This window comes from Pan troglodytes, chromosome 4 (genome assembly GCF_028858775.2).
Source record: "Pan troglodytes isolate AG18354 chromosome 4, NHGRI_mPanTro3-v2.0_pri, whole genome shotgun sequence".
In the NCBI taxonomy this organism is placed as follows: Eukaryota; Metazoa; Chordata; class Mammalia; order Primates; family Hominidae; genus Pan; species Pan troglodytes.
Window position 1 is genome coordinate 21271219 of NC_072402.2, and position 15994 is coordinate 21287212.

Sequence of the window (15994 nt, forward strand, 5' to 3'; positions counted from 1 at the left end):
TTTGTTCAAATATGAGTACCTTATGCTTCCTTATAGTTGCCAGTTTAGCAGAATACGACTTTATTATGGGGACTTACAAGAAAAGCCTTAATTATAGTAACAAATCAACATTTTAGTATTACCATTCAAATGAGCGTATGCACATCTGTTTAGTACTTTGAGCTCTGTCTTCCTCTCAGGCCTTGTATGGGACTTTCATTAATGTCTGAGCACATGGAACAAAGAGTGTGTACGTCCCTTTGTGTTGTAAGTTACCAGAAAGTTAGGCAGCCTGCTTCCCATAGACGTGTTGTTGTCTCCCTAAAGAAAGCAATTGTCATTATCGTTAAGTTTTAGAAAAAAAATCTCTCTCTCTCTGTCTCTCTCAGTATTCTTTTTGTAGCTCTTTCTTATAATAAATATATTGTGGTACTATTAAGCAAACTTTATTCTGATTTTTCCCTAGCCAGAAGGTACTTTTACATTGATGAGAAAAAATGATACTGAGCTTCTGTGTCTATTTTAGACTATTACTTCCAGGTTTTATGGGGTCATATAACAGATGCAAAAAAAAACTGTCCTGTAAAGATCGTGCTGCCATTTTTGATTCACTCCTTCCAAAATCATTCCTCACAGCTATTTGTAAAATTTGAAAAAACCAGAAATGTATATAATTGTATTATTTGTTCAGCAACATTCATTTTGAACACTTTAGCATTTACAGTGTATTGTGTAAGTCTTCATAAACTTCTGACTTCTGGAGGTCACTCGCGTAAAATGAAATTCAAGATGGCAGCCTTTTTTTTGCAATTTCCTTTTGATTCTAAAAAAGAAAAAAAACTCAGGCACTGGAATTCTGAACAACTTAGGTACATTTACATGATATTACTTGAGTGATTTGACTGTAAGACTGTAAGGGGGTCAAATTTCACTGGAGAAAAAATGTAATAATAGTTCTCTTAGCTGGTAGTCAGTGTCTGATGGATTCAGTCCTGTGAAACACAAGCTGAATGCAAGAGGCTTGCAAAAAAAAAAAAAAAAGAGGGAATCAGGCATAGTAAAGGTGGGAAGGGGCCTGCTGACACGGATGGTGAAAAAAGAGAACACAAACTACAATGTGAAAACACAGTAAGAGTACTTTGGAGAAGAACCCATAATATTACCTGTGTTTCGCTGGAAAAAAGAAGCTCTGAATCACATTCTGTTGAATGTGATTAAAACAACTAATAACAAAATCAAATGTCATTTATTAGACCTGCACTGGGAGTTCTATAAGAATGGGAACCCTGCCTTTTTAGCCTAGTACTCCAGCTTCATCTGCACAGTATCTAGCACTTAGTAAGCTCCCAGTATAAATAGCTGACAGAATCAGTTGACCAATCTATGAACCAATCAGTTAATCTGAAATTTTTTCTTATGTGGAGAAACTCATTCTTCAATGATGCCAGATAAATAAGGGTTTGCTCTAATGAAGCTAGTTATTAAATCATGATAAACATAGCTTAGTACTATTGTAGCAAATTTTCCTGGCGTTTCCATTTATATTCTAAACTACTTCATAATTCCTTATCAATCATTTATTCTAACCTCTGATTAAGTTCTAATATAAAAATATCCTTCCACAATAATGACAAAAACAACCACTGATATTTGTTAGGCACTTACTATGTGTCAAGGAACTGTTTTACATGCATTAGCAAATTTAATATTCCCAACAACCTTATGAAGTAGATAGTGTTAGTTTTCCAATATACAGAAGGAAGAAACTGAGGCACAGAAAGGTTAAGTAGCTTGCCCAAGGCCACACAGCAGATATTATTTCCTTTCTAAAAGAGCTTTTAAAATACATATACCTTGTAATTTTAATATCACAGCAGCTCTGAACAAAAACTACTTGGGATGTTTATTCATCTTGTAGATATTAAGTTATATATTTAAAAATGAAATGTTTCAAAGATTTCATTGCATAACTAGAGACATTTTAGGCCTGTTTATTGAAAAGAACAGCTTTCCATTAGGAGAAGGGTGTGAGCAGTACCCCATTATTACAAACACATTGTTCCCATCATGCCCTGTTGATGGATCATGGGTCTATTATCATAATATCGGTTCTACTTGGCCCACTTTTTAATAAATGCCACTGCCTCACAGAGCACAGGCATTTCTATCATTATGTGGCTTGGTTTTAGGCCCAAGTCAGTAAACTTTATAATGTTTAAGTGCCTTTTTTCTATTCTATTTTAACTTTTCTTTTCTACTTTACTATCCAAAAATAAATGTAGAATAATGAAATAAAAGTAAAAAATCTTTTTTTTTTTCTTAATCCCTATGTCAGTGGAAGTAGAGAGCACAAGAAATGCAGGCTTAGGACAGCTCCAGCTTCCTTAACACTACCTCTGTGCCACAGGGAAGAGTCAAAGCCAGCTGATGATATTAGAGACAGGCATTGGTCTGGAAGGTGATGGATAAAATATAAGCAGATACGTTTCTGGGCGTGTGCTTATTTTGTGTGCAATGCATTCGGTTTTAAAATTTTACTGTGAATATTGTCTGCCTAAGAATGAACACAGACATGTGTGGTGCAGAAGGCACTGCTCGTCTTGGGGAATCATCTATTGTAGACATGGAAATGTCTCATAAATTGGGCCTAATTTTCATCAGGCTCTTGACCAGACATTTGTGTTCTTGTGGATGTCAGTGGGTGCAACATGGGGGAAGAAAGAGTGCACATTTTCTCTTTCTTTTCAGTACTGTCATTTCTCACTGTAATGAGCACAAAAATAATTGGACAACTGAGCTATCAGTAAAAGGACACACTTCAGTGTGCGTCAAAGAATTATTTTACAGGACAAACTTTAATCTTTAAATGTGATTGTAGATAATTTGTGGTACCATCTGTCCATTTGGAATTGTTTTAGCCTTTTCTGTCGTTATACAGTAAGTGCTGCTGTGTTTAACATTAACATTTGATATTTTACACATTTAATTTCTGTTCTGCTGTGTGGTCCTTGGGGAACGGAGCGCTAGTGCTACATGAGAGAGACAAAGTATTGATCAGTTAACATTTCAGCTACATTTATGTATGTCGCAAAATTAATGAAAATGCCAGACAAAAATGTCAGAGTGCACAAAAAGGTAGAATTTAAATTTGGTACTTTAATGAAAAATCTTAAGATGTGCATTATCAAAAATGTCCTCTTGCCTTTAAAGTACAATTCCTAACAGAATAACTAAAGGGAGACACATATTTTACTTAGAGGAACAATGAACATGAATTATGAAGGGATGTCAACTCCTCAAAGTACCTTGTGTTCCAAAAACGGCATGTTTGAATGTTTAACTGTTAGTCATAAAATACATTTCTTTCTGTTCATATCTGGAGGGCTACTGGCTTCAGCCCTCTGTCCTGAGCAGCCTACGCGGCAGGTTTCCTACTGAGATTCTCTCCCTAGGTTTTCCTTGGTATTCATGTGTTCCTTTTGTGTCAAAACCAAGAATTCCTTCTATGGCAATTCATCGAAGCCACTCTGGTTCATTATTTGTTTTTTTCTGGGTCCTTTTGAAATGCCTAGTTTTCCTTTGCTTCCAGATAATTTGTGCTCCACCTTTATTCAATCCCTATTTTAGTAAAGGATCATATTCGGGACAACAGTTACTCCCAGAAAGCTGGGCCATTATGCAGAAGAGAGAAAAAACAAAGATGATGTATGCAAAGAATGACATGAGGCAGCTCTGTATAGCCAAATGATTAAAAAAAAAAAAGTGGAGGAAGCACAGCAAAGGAGGAGGAACTGGAGTTGCAGAGGCAATGGGAATGTAATAATGACCAAAGACAATGGGCTCCTACAGTACACTTATCATGTACTTCCTTCTCGTGCAGAAAGTCTGCTGCTATTAAACAACATATGGATTTTTAAAAAGTTATTACAAACCCTAAGGACATCTAAAGTGTCTTTCATGATCAAGGATCAAAAAGGGAGAATTGCTTAAGAAGAAGTATCAATGTGAAAACAAAGGCATGTCTACATCACCTGTAGTTTAGGTCTTAATATTCACATTAAGGCACAATGAAATGTAGGATAATTACATTGAACATATTGAAGGTCACTTTAAGTTTATAACAGAAATATCTATTCTGAAAATGTAAGAGACAATAGTACTACCACAGCAATGAAATTACGCTTCAAGTCTATGGCAATTTTCAAATGATTTTTATAGAAGAGTTTTTGTTGTTATTGCTACAATTTTTTTTAGCGCTAGCAGAAAAGTTAGAAATGTTCTAGATGTAACTTTTGTTACTTTCTACACAACAGCAAAAGAGAAGTACTCCTGAAAACCAGAGAAACAAGTACAAAGCCAAAATGATCTACAATTGATGGTCTCACTGTCATATTCATGAATTTCCCTAAAATTTTGTAAATATAAACTCCTAAGCCTTTTTGCCCATCTTTCTTCATGTATGTTTCCTCTGACATACACACCTACTAAGCTTACTAAACAATACTTCCAATTTAATCTATACAGATTTAGAAGCTACGTTAAACATTTTCTCACAAATGTGCAAGTAAGGGAAGAAGAAAACCTATATAAAATTTCACTGATTTTAAAGATATATATTTTTAAGGTTGCCCTAACTTCCTTTTGCAGAGTCAAGAAGTATTGACACTTAGAAGTTTCTCGTGCCACAATTTTCTTTTCAGTAAATAGATTGTGCACCCAATTCATCTGGACATGCTAGTACATCAAATTGCTACTCAAAATATACATTTTCGCCAAATTTATCTCAACTCCAGAGAAGAAATTTTTTTCAAACATTGTCCAAAATTACATGAAAAATTGTAAATTAGGTTTTCCTAAGCATTGCCTTTCATAGTGCATTACATATAAATTCCTGCAATTATATAAAAGGCCCCCAAAGAGTATAAGGTACAAATGAGCTGGGTTTCAGGTTTGGTCACTATTGGCTAAAATCAACCCTGAATCTTGGGAAATATAGCAAGCCACATAATAATAGAACCAAATATTTTCTGTAATCTTTCCTGAGGAGTGAGGCTCTAGTTCAGTTTGTGGGCCTATTTAATTGTGAAGTTATTTTTGTTTTGTTTTTGTATCTGCTAAGTCCACAGTGCAACACTTGGCTCAAATCAGTGCTTCGTTCTCTTTAAATGATGCCAATGCCCTTTTTTGTTTATTTTAATAGATGTCAGCAAAAGGGCTTTCTGCTCTTTGGAGGGAGATAATCACATAAGCCACAGGGTCTGCTACTCTCTGAAAGGCGTATTTCTCCTAGATTTTATTTCATATTTACAAGAAGAAGAGTTTAATCCCTGTAGAGGTCATTTTCTCATGAAATGAGGAAACTCATGTTTCCTATGATCGCTGCTCTTCTGCCTTTGTCCTCTAACATGGAAAGTAGTAGAATGCTGTGATTTTGAAAACTTTTCTTCTGTGAGTGATTTGAGGAAAAGAAAATGATTTCATTTTTTCTCAGGTATAGTGCTATTATGCTATGCTATAGTCAAAAAATTACAAATATCACCAGCATAATTATGATACCATATTGAATCTAAGAATTAGCTTTCTCATGTACCTCAATGGTGCTATCAATAAAAGTTGGGGTGGTGGAGGACACCAAAGCCTCGGTGTGTTTTTCCTGGCTGTATGGATGCTGCCCCACTTCACTTCAAGCTTCCTCCTTGCATTACTTATCTGGTAGTTTCAGCCCCCGAGACCTTTATAAGACCCTTTAAAAATTGTTACATGGTCAATATTTTACAACTGAGTTGACTAAGGATCAAAAAATTATAAAATAATGAATCAGAGATGTCTCACTACCTGTTCCCAGATTCCTAAACCAATGTTCTTGTCTTCTGAAGGATTTTCTACTTAGCAATTGTGATTTCAATCGTAAAGGACAGACATGCTGAGCAAATTGGCAAGCCATATTCCATTGCAACATATTATGAAATAAAGTACTTTGCAAAGGAAAAAGTTTAAATAAATGATCTAATTATAGAATTTATGTTAGTAAAATGTTGTAAAGTAGGAATAATAACTCTTCTGAAGGGTTGTAAATTATAACAGAGATTCAGTCATTAATATGCTTTAGTCATTAAGTTCACTCTCCGTGTGTTTTCATTCCCCGTTCTATCAGGTAAAAATTAAGAAATAGGAGCAGAATGCTTTCTGTTGTCCAATTTTCCTGTGTTGACTAGATGTGCAGATATTCGTTACAATTATGAATGTGTTCGTTAATTTACCAAGCAAGAAGCTAACCTGAAATGTTAAGGAAGTTGTTCCCATTTTACTTTGCCCCTTCTCTTGCCATCATTTATCACGTTTTAAATTGTAGTGAGAATTGGGATAGACACAGCAGGCTTTGCTACAGGTGGGTCTGTGAGTGATGACTCTGGTGCATCTTGTACTTTGCCGTGATGACAGAGGTCCAACACTCAGCAAGTGGTAACACTGAGAGATCAATAACAGAGTAGTCATCAGCTATTGGCTCAAATAGCTGAAATAACGAAAAGAAAATCAGAGAAAACTAAGAGGCAAGGAAAGACAGAAAGCATATCAAAGTGCAAATAGATATTTGGATTTGATAAATCAAAGTCAGCTCTCATTTTAAGGACAGGAATAAAATATTTTAGAGACAAAGAAATCAGTGTTTCTCTATATATTTTTTTCATATTCACTGCCCTAAGGAGAAAAATTTCACTTGAGAGAAATTAAATACTAAGGGATAAGATTTTCTCAGGGGATATTGAGCTTTAGAGGGCCACAAACATCTAAGATTTCTGTTGCTTCCCCCCCGCCCCATCTCAAGAACCAGTTTTTACCCCCTTGGATGTCACATTGACCCCACTGTGAATGCATGCTCCAAATGAGGGTTAATACAAGTTCAACTACATTTACTTTTATACTCTTGGTGGTAAAGTTTAGTTTGGATTTTCTGTAGTTTGCATATGATATGAATTATTCCCATACGGAACTAGTCTGGAGAAAGAGCATTTGTGATCTTTATACAAAATTATTAACTATATTATAGTCCAATTAAAGGACAGGTGTTTGTTTGGCTTTATAGAGATCGAAGAATTTTATCTTCTGTCTTATGCAAACCCGTATGAGGGTTTTCTTCTCTGTCCCAATTCCAAGGGTGCACTGTTGGAGAAGTCCAGAAGTCCACATGAATTTGGACTAAGTAAGATAACTTCTGTCATTATGAGGGTTTGATGGGTTTTATCCAGACATTGCACTGTATTTATAACTAATAGTTACTCTTTATATTTTTAATGAATATTATGTCAGAGATATAAACATATATTTCCTTAGGTTTCGTTACCTATTAGATCTTCATTGGAAGTGTTGGGGAAGGGAGAAAGGATTTATAATAGGAGAGTGATTTAAAACAGTGAAGATAATTGTTCTACTGGCTGTTTTGCATGGCAAGTTACCCAGTTCACCATAGGTCAAAAAAAATTTTACTATTGTCATTTACCAATAATATGTAAATATATGATGTTTTATATCCCATGTAGCTATATATAAAAATCTTAATGCATTTTCCATAGTTAAATCATTCTATACAGTTCCTGCCAAGCATGCTTCAGGCAACTCTAAATGTTCGAAACAAGAATTTTTCATCCAGTGTTGTCATAAAATGTCAGCAAATTAAACAATACTCCCCTTAGTCAATTAATCTTTTTGATTGAACTTAAAATAATAGATCACCAAGGTTAAAAGGAGTGCATTAATTACCACAAATTAATATACTGGTTATATAAGAGAAGTGTTATATTTTGAAGTGATGTTAGTAGAGTGATGGCTAGCACTCAGAAAAGTAATTCATAAATGTAGAAGTTCAGATAGCTACATTTTCTTCTTCTAGTTAGGCAGCAACATTGAAAACTTAAAGAGTGTCAGTATGTATGTGGTTTTGTTTAAATTCTTTTCGTTTTGCTTTCATTATGTTTAATTAACACAAAATAATTGTACATATTTATGGCATATAGTGTGATATTTCCATACATGTATACAATGTGTAATGATCAAATCAGAGTAATTAGCATAAGCAGCACCTCGAACATTTATCATTTCTTTGTGTTGGGAACATTCAAAATCTTCTACCTATTTGAAAATATACAATAAGTTGTTGTTAATTATAGTCACCATATGCGGGTATTGAACACAAAACATATTCCTCCTATCTAGCTATACTTTAGTATGTGTTAACTTCTGGCTCTACCCTGTCCCCCACTGCCCTTCTCAGCTAAATTTTTTTAAATAGAGTTTTGTTCTTCTATGGCAAGAGCCTATTGCATGCCTCAACCAAGAGGCTGGTATTTTAAGAGAGCCCTTTAACTTAGGTTCTACTAGCTTAACTGAGTGTGCACTTTTTCCTTCATTTTTTAATTCTCAGAGTATCAGACTTCTACCACAGTTTTATTTCTGTCTTAAATCTTGGCTGATATGTAGTTAAAATGGAATGTTTAACATATAGACTCCAAACCTCCAAACAAAATGTAGAGGTCTGTTTGGTAAGACAGATGCTTAGACCTTGGAACACATTTCTCCACAGTGGGAATGTCATAGATCATGACATAGAATCATGTACAAAGCCTACTAGCTGTAGAATGGAAACATCACATGGAGAAAGTAGATTCAGTGGAATCCTGGCTTGGTGTTTGGAATGCCAGAACACATCCAACCCAAACCCAGCTTCAGGATAGTGCACCTTCCTAACGCAAAGATAAGGAGCCTAAAAGGTGGAGATTGTGTGGGCTTTTAATGGTGCAGATGAAGTCATGGAATGGTACAACTCGAATGGAGGTTAGAGATTATTTTACAGGACAGGAGACTGAAGTGTTAAGAGGTAAAATGACTTACTAACATAGTAACTCTCCTTTTCCCCCAATGACTAGTAATGGAAGCTTCAAAGACAGCAACAATGAGAAGAAAGGTGAAGTTTGTAAGTTAAATTGTCCTTAATTAAGGGAAGCCAGGTGTCTGACATTGTCCTGTAGAATTCTAAGAGTGTAAAATTGGACTCCTGGTCCTTGGTATTTCCTGTTAAGGAATGTGTTGATCTGGGAAGGCTAGAATTGCCGACTTGATATAATAAGTCTGTACGCACCCTGCTTAGTGTTATTCCTGCAGTTTAAGTAATAAATGTGTACCTTATGTTTTGATGAACTTTTCTATTAGTGGAAATCACATCACACTATAGCTCCACAAAACACTGCAGAGATGTGTGTATAGTAATCACGAACTCCTAAAGAGTTCACTGTGTGTTTAAGTAAGGCATATTTTAGACAAGAAATATCATTTGGCCTCCAAGTAGTATAAATGACGCTTTTCCCAAAAGTAAATGTCGACTCATTAAGAATATATTTCCCAGGTTTCAAATATATTTTTTCACTGAGTTGCTTAAACAGCTTAAACTACCTATATTGATCTATATTGATTAAATGGTAGCTAAGATGAACCTGTCCGTGGCCTAAATTTTCATTAGACTAAATAAATGCCAGGAAAAAGTGTATGTATTTGAATTACTTAGAAAAACTGGTGACCCAGCTTCATTGTATCGCTGTCTTTCTAAATTGCCTTTAAAATTATATGGATCCAAATTATTCCAGCATAAAATTAAACAACATAATGGAACAGCATATTCCTTTACAAAGTAGTGGCAGTACTGAAATAATAATTTGGGCATATTTCGAGATGATATTTGAATTTGGAAGGTGTTGCCCACTTTGTTATTTAAATTATGTGAGGTATAGTTTGCTATACATTTGGTGCACAGATTTATTGTTATTGGAGATACTGGAGTGAAGAAAGATAAATCATCTGTATGAAATGCTTTGACATCCTTAAGCAGAAGGACCTGTGGATAATTTAGACTTGAATAATATTTGGCCACAACAACATAGGTTTTTGTTTCTGAGAACTACACAGTCCTTCAAAGTTTGTATCAGTATGAAAAAGTATTTAACTTAAAATTATTATTAGATAATATTCTAGACTGGATTTAAGAATAGGAGATAATTCACAAGAAAAAGTGTTCCATCAGTGTTTGTCACAAATGCATGGCTCTCCAAAGGCACTGAAGGCATATTTAATAAGACTTGGGTTCTGTTTCTAATTGGCTGGAATGTATAACCTAAGTTTAAGGAACTAGAAAATACAACAGATTATAAACGGAAAAATGCCATTCGTCAGTATTTTTAATCCATTACCAGAGCCAGTGACAGGAAATAAACTCAGGCTGTTCTGCTCAAGATGCATTTCACTTGCCATTAAGAGGACTTCCCTCGTTTTCATGCACACTCAATAAAGCTGTGTTGAGTGGCTGACTCAGATGACTTCAGCAGCAAAACTTGAAGTTAAAGCTATACTATTGTAAGAGAAACCCCCAACAGTAGTAGCAGATGAAGCTGAGAATAAATGTGGTGTATCAGGCATCATAAAAGGGTGAATGGGGGATACATTTATGTCCTCCTCTGTCTGCTGTGAGATCCATACATAAGATTCACACTCATTATTCTCATCATCTTAATGAGATCAGTGTGGGAACATCTCTCTCCTTTCTCTCTTGACTGTCAGAAATGGGTTATTCCATTATTTCTCCTTCCTCTCTCTGCTTTTAAGGGACTAGTTATATTTTCTTGAAAGGCCAGAAATGTTAACTGGTTGCAGCAGGCAGCCCCAGAGTGTTGCATATAAAGGCTTAAGGACTTTTGGTAGAGGCCACAACATTAGTCTCTCTCTTGCTCTTACTTTCTTTTTCTCTCAGAAATGCTTTTATTTCCTTTTTGACTTTTGTTATTTGCTGTATTTCCCAAGGTGTTTCCCTAGAAAATAAGAGAAAGGATAATTTATCCATCTTTCCTGTATAAAGTACCTGAGTAATACCTCTGATTGCTATCACCCTTCTCATCGGGTTTGCTGCTGTAATTTTTTTTTTTTTTACACAGTCTTCCTAAACCAAGTCTGAATGCAATTAGTTCACATGTCCATGCCATGCACAAGCCCAGCCTTGAACTCAAAGAGGTAAACTTGGCAAGAGACCAACTTCTAATGCATTTTATCCTCAAATAAATTTCCAGATATGTCAAGAAACAGTCAATGTTTACAATTAAAGCTGCCAAGAGATTTTTTTTATTGTGTTTGTAGATGGCGAATTTCCTTAATCCTCAAGGACAATAACCAGAAATTATGGAAATATGATTTAAGTGATCTAGGTCTATTGATGATTATATCGTAACCACACTGTTTTTGGAAATGCTTTCCTTTATAGAAGAGAAATGTTAGAGGATTCCCTTTAACATGATTGAAGAATTTTAGAGTAGGCATTTTTAATATTTGCTGCCCTCTTAATTATTACTTGTTTAATGCACCACTGTTAGCACAGGGATTATGAGTTAATAAAAATGTCATAGTATTAGTGTATAAAACACTATATAATTTTCCCCAGGTAACGATTAACAGCATAAGGCTATATTAACAATATTCTTAGTGTACAGTTCCTAAATGTATTTGATTCTCATCTTTTAAAAAGTAATTTTACACTGAAATTCAGTAATAAAATATTGAGAGATATAGTTAAGCTAGCTCATGGAAACTTCTTAGGTGTGTGAATTTTTTCCAGTGGTTTATATTATATTGTTATGTAAAATATCATTCTATTTTAAAATTAATCTGAGAGTTTTAAATGTTGTCTTAACATTCATCAGAGAAACGTTATTGAGATTCACAAAGAGCTTGTTTATCTCATCATGGTGTTTGTTAAAGCAGTTGAAAAATAAAATTAACAAGCCATTAAGTCACGATTACGTCATGGTTTTGTTCACATAGATAATAGGTTTCCTTTTCCCTCTTTCTTCTTAAATAATGTCTTTCTGGCTTTGTTCCGGGGCTGCAGCAGGCTGTTAGTATGTATCTTTATACCATCAGAATGAATGAGATATATCTGTATAAATTATTGATTCACTTGAGCCTCCCTCGGTAATTCAGAGCTGAAAACTCTGGCAGCTTATCTAATAGAATGATATAACTAGCAGACTGAAGTTACCTACCACAGCAACAATTGCCAGTTGGGGGGTCAAATGCCCTTTGACCTTTATACCTGAACACCTGCAAATTGAGCTGTATCCCATTCAGAATTTTAAGAACAGGTTCATTGTCACAGGAAGTAGAGTTTGTTTCTTGGAGAAAATTATGCCAGTTCTAGTTCTGAATGAAGGACAAGGCCTTTATTACTCAAGGGATATTAGGGCTGACTGCTTTTTTGAGAAAACAAATTTGCTGTAACTTTATCTGTAATTTAGTCCTGAATGGGTGCAAATAGACTGCACATTGTATGGAGCAGAAAGAAGAAAATAGGGGTTTGTTAAAGCCATGTAAGGGCTATGTAACCATTATATTTCCGAGGGAAGTCTTATCAGAGTTGCGGGTTATAAGGGGGAATATTTTGGTTACATCCTTAGTATCAGACACCTGTTTAGAATTTTAGTTTAGAATGACATTGGAAAAGAACATTTTTCTGTCTGAAATTGTGGATGATGAAACACCCATCTCCTGAAAGTTACTAGGTAGGCTTTGACATGGAGACTGCCCCATCCAGAAACCACAGAAATGAATTCAAGTCTCTACATGAGATTGAATGCTAGGCTTAGACCTAGTCAGACTATGTTGATTTGTTTCACTTTTATAGAAAATCAGATTCATAGCTTTATATACTCTTTCCAATTAAAAAATAAATCCTATGAAATATTATTTGCATAAGAATTTGATTTAAGCTTTGCCAATGCTGAAAGTAAGATGAATGTTTTGAGTAAGGGAGTAGAAAAAGCAAACTTACCCTGATGAGCCTCCGGATCACACAGTATGGGGACTAATGGGTCATATATTTTTATTTATTTATTGGAGAAACTCATCCCTCAAGTTGGTCACCTACTCCTTAGTCAGCGAGCTCGGTAATTGTCATAGAAACACTCATTTTTACAGTGTTATAGTTGATCACTGACATGGAACCAGACTAGGTAATCAAACATCTTAGCCATATGCTTGTTCTAAGTTCCAACCTAGTCAATTAGCACATTTTCTATTAAAAACTTGGTTGTAATAGGTCTTCATTAGCCAGCAGTTGCCATAATTGAATAGTTACTCAATTATTCCATTCCCCAACCTCATTTTCACTTCTTTTCAGACTCTAAGTAGGAATATTTCCAAGAACATTCATGATCCCCACCTCAAGCAAAATTCATGACCCCTACCTCAAACAAGCTGTTAGAGGTTGATCCAGGTTTTAACATTTAATTTTTCTTACTGTGTTTTGGCGTATATAACTAGGCCCTGGGGCTCTCCTTTCTTTTGTTTATTTCATAATGTCTAGTGTTTCTTTACTGAGTAAGGAGGGAGAAATAATCTATGGTAAAGGCCCATTTTGCAACAGATGAAGTGTCTCTAGAATGTGACTACTTTTCTATGCTTAAACCCATCCCATCTTCATCTTCCTCCAGTCCACCTCCCAGACACCTGTCTGGGCATGTCCTTATTCTGATATTACCTCCACTATCTGCATGATGGTCCCTGCCACCATCTGCCTGTGTCTACCACATTTCATGTCCACTGAAACTCACCTGTCCCTGCAACTTTCAGGCTGTCAGCTAGATAATCTGATGATCATATCTGTTATCCAGAGGCGGGAATAAGGCCACCCCTAAATAGCATGTGCACATTTTATCACTGGCCTTGTGGACAGAGTATTTCTCATTTCCTTAGGCATCCAAGTTCTTATGTACAAGCAGGTGTAAAAGGTTTTAATTGAGATATCAGAGAGCAAGCAGAGCAGTAGAGTAGCCCTCAGATAACACCAGGTAGGAAATTTCTGTTCCTAGCCACTCACAGTGGTGTCCTTCTTGATGAGAATTGTACCTCTTCCTTCATTATAAGATGATAAATATGAAACAACCTGGATGAGAATTTGTCAGAAGGGTTTTCTGAGCTGGGTAACCTCATTGCACCTTTCTCTATGCAATACAAAGTAAGCAAAAGCAGCTACCTGCCTAAGAAGTGTAACAAGCCACACTTGGCTTAAAAACACACAGTTGAACCTTGTCTGCATAATGAAACATCATAGCTGCAAATTTTCAGCCATCAGAATAGCACATGAAAAGAAAGGATAAAATCAAAGCCATACTAACATTCCTGCCACTGTCCATTCTCTGGAACACAGGAGAGTCCTTTCTAATGCATCCATCCTTGCTGACCAAGTCTTTGTGATTTAGATTTGTAGGCTGAATTCAATGTAAGAATATAAATTGTTTCAAGGATGACAGATTACAACTGGTTTCTCTCCCCCGCCCTACCTACCCACAACCCTCGTGTTCACCTTTATAACAATTTTTTTTCCCCAAAAGTAATGTGGTTTAAAAATCATTTTAAGTTGCCCAACATAAATGATAAAATCAAATATTGGATTCACAAACAATAGCCTTTATTGGTTTGTGACAAGTGATCCATCTTTTTACATTACTGCAGCTTTCTGAACCAGATTATTTTTCATAATTGATAATTTGTGAGTCATATATTTGTTATCTGTTCTTTTATGGCTTTGAAAATAGTGAACAATGCCAAAGATCACGAAGCTTTTATAAAGAAAATTATTTTAGTGTAGTTTATTGCCTGGCATTTTCTGAAAGTATGTTACCAATAAGTTTTGCAGAGAATGTAACAAAGATAAAAGTTAACATCCCTTGCTAGAAAGAGACCTGATAGGTCTAGAATTCATACTGATAATAGGAATTTAGTTTTAGGAATTGTTCATATTTAGCATGAGAACAACAAAAATAGATACATTTTAAAAATGTTAAATATAGTCTGCAAGCTAAGAAAAATAGTTTTGTTACATATATGGGCAATTTTCCCAATACCTTGCTATGAGCATTAAAATTACGCCAACAGAATAATGACACTATTTTTCACAGTCAATAATTTTCATTGATTTTGATAGATAGCCTTAGGATAAGTATCCACCAACTATAATACACTTTTTTTCTTATTCAGTTTTATATTTTGTTCCTAAAATGCAGTAGGAAAATTCTTACCCCTTGTTATGGTTTATAATTATGTTATGGGTAGAATTAAGGGCTACACATGAATTTATTTGCCCCAGGTAAATAATAATAAGGTCTTTAAAATCTCTGTTGCCTAAGAGGGCAATATAAAAAACTTTTTACCCTTAATTAATAATTCTCTCACACACTCTAAACATTTTCACTAATTCTGTTCACAGTTTTACTGACTGAACAAAATATGAATCCATTGGAAAAGTAACAATATAATTTACTCAGAACTATATGGGAAGAAAAGTATTTTTAGATGAATTAAATATTAATTTCACAGAAAACTTTAAAATCTGCTTTTCAAAGTTTCAACTATGAATCTGCTTTTACAAATTATATTGTACTTTTTTCAATCTTTCTTAAAATTTCGGCTGAACAATTTAATTATAGAGAACCATTTCTATGAAAAAGATCACCTCCTTAATTAAAATAAAATTAAGATCATTAATCATTGCCTAATTATATTATGATATGTACAATTAAACACCATATATAAAACATTTACTCTTCATGAGACTGCAGTAGTAGGGAAAGAAAACACCTGTAGGTTAATACCTTCACTCCTACTTCTAAACATATGGATTCTATTACACACATTTATTACATCACCTAATTGCTTCAAATTCATACTTCAGTTGAGGGAAATGCTGAACAATGTACAGTTGTCTGTAAATCAGAATAAACTCGCATATTTGTTTCTAATAAATGCCTTTTCTTTGACGATTTTGTTATGTGTGACCTCTTTAACTGAATTTCATCTAAGATTCTTCTAAATATATCAAAAATATAATTAAAAGGTTTATTATTCAAAACGAAAATCAAGTAGAAGAATAGTATTCTTTCCTTATGCCACCTGAGCATGTGCTAAATTGTGTTTAAAATTAAGGATG

General features: G+C 34.7%; 1 protein-coding gene across 26 annotated transcripts in view; it reads left to right on the forward strand.

The window, feature by feature from the left end:
• Positions 1-15994, forward strand: part of MCTP1 (multiple C2 and transmembrane domain containing 1) — a 595843-nt gene that overhangs the window by 432370 nt on the left and 147479 nt on the right. The gene's annotated exons all lie outside the window — the stretch shown is intronic.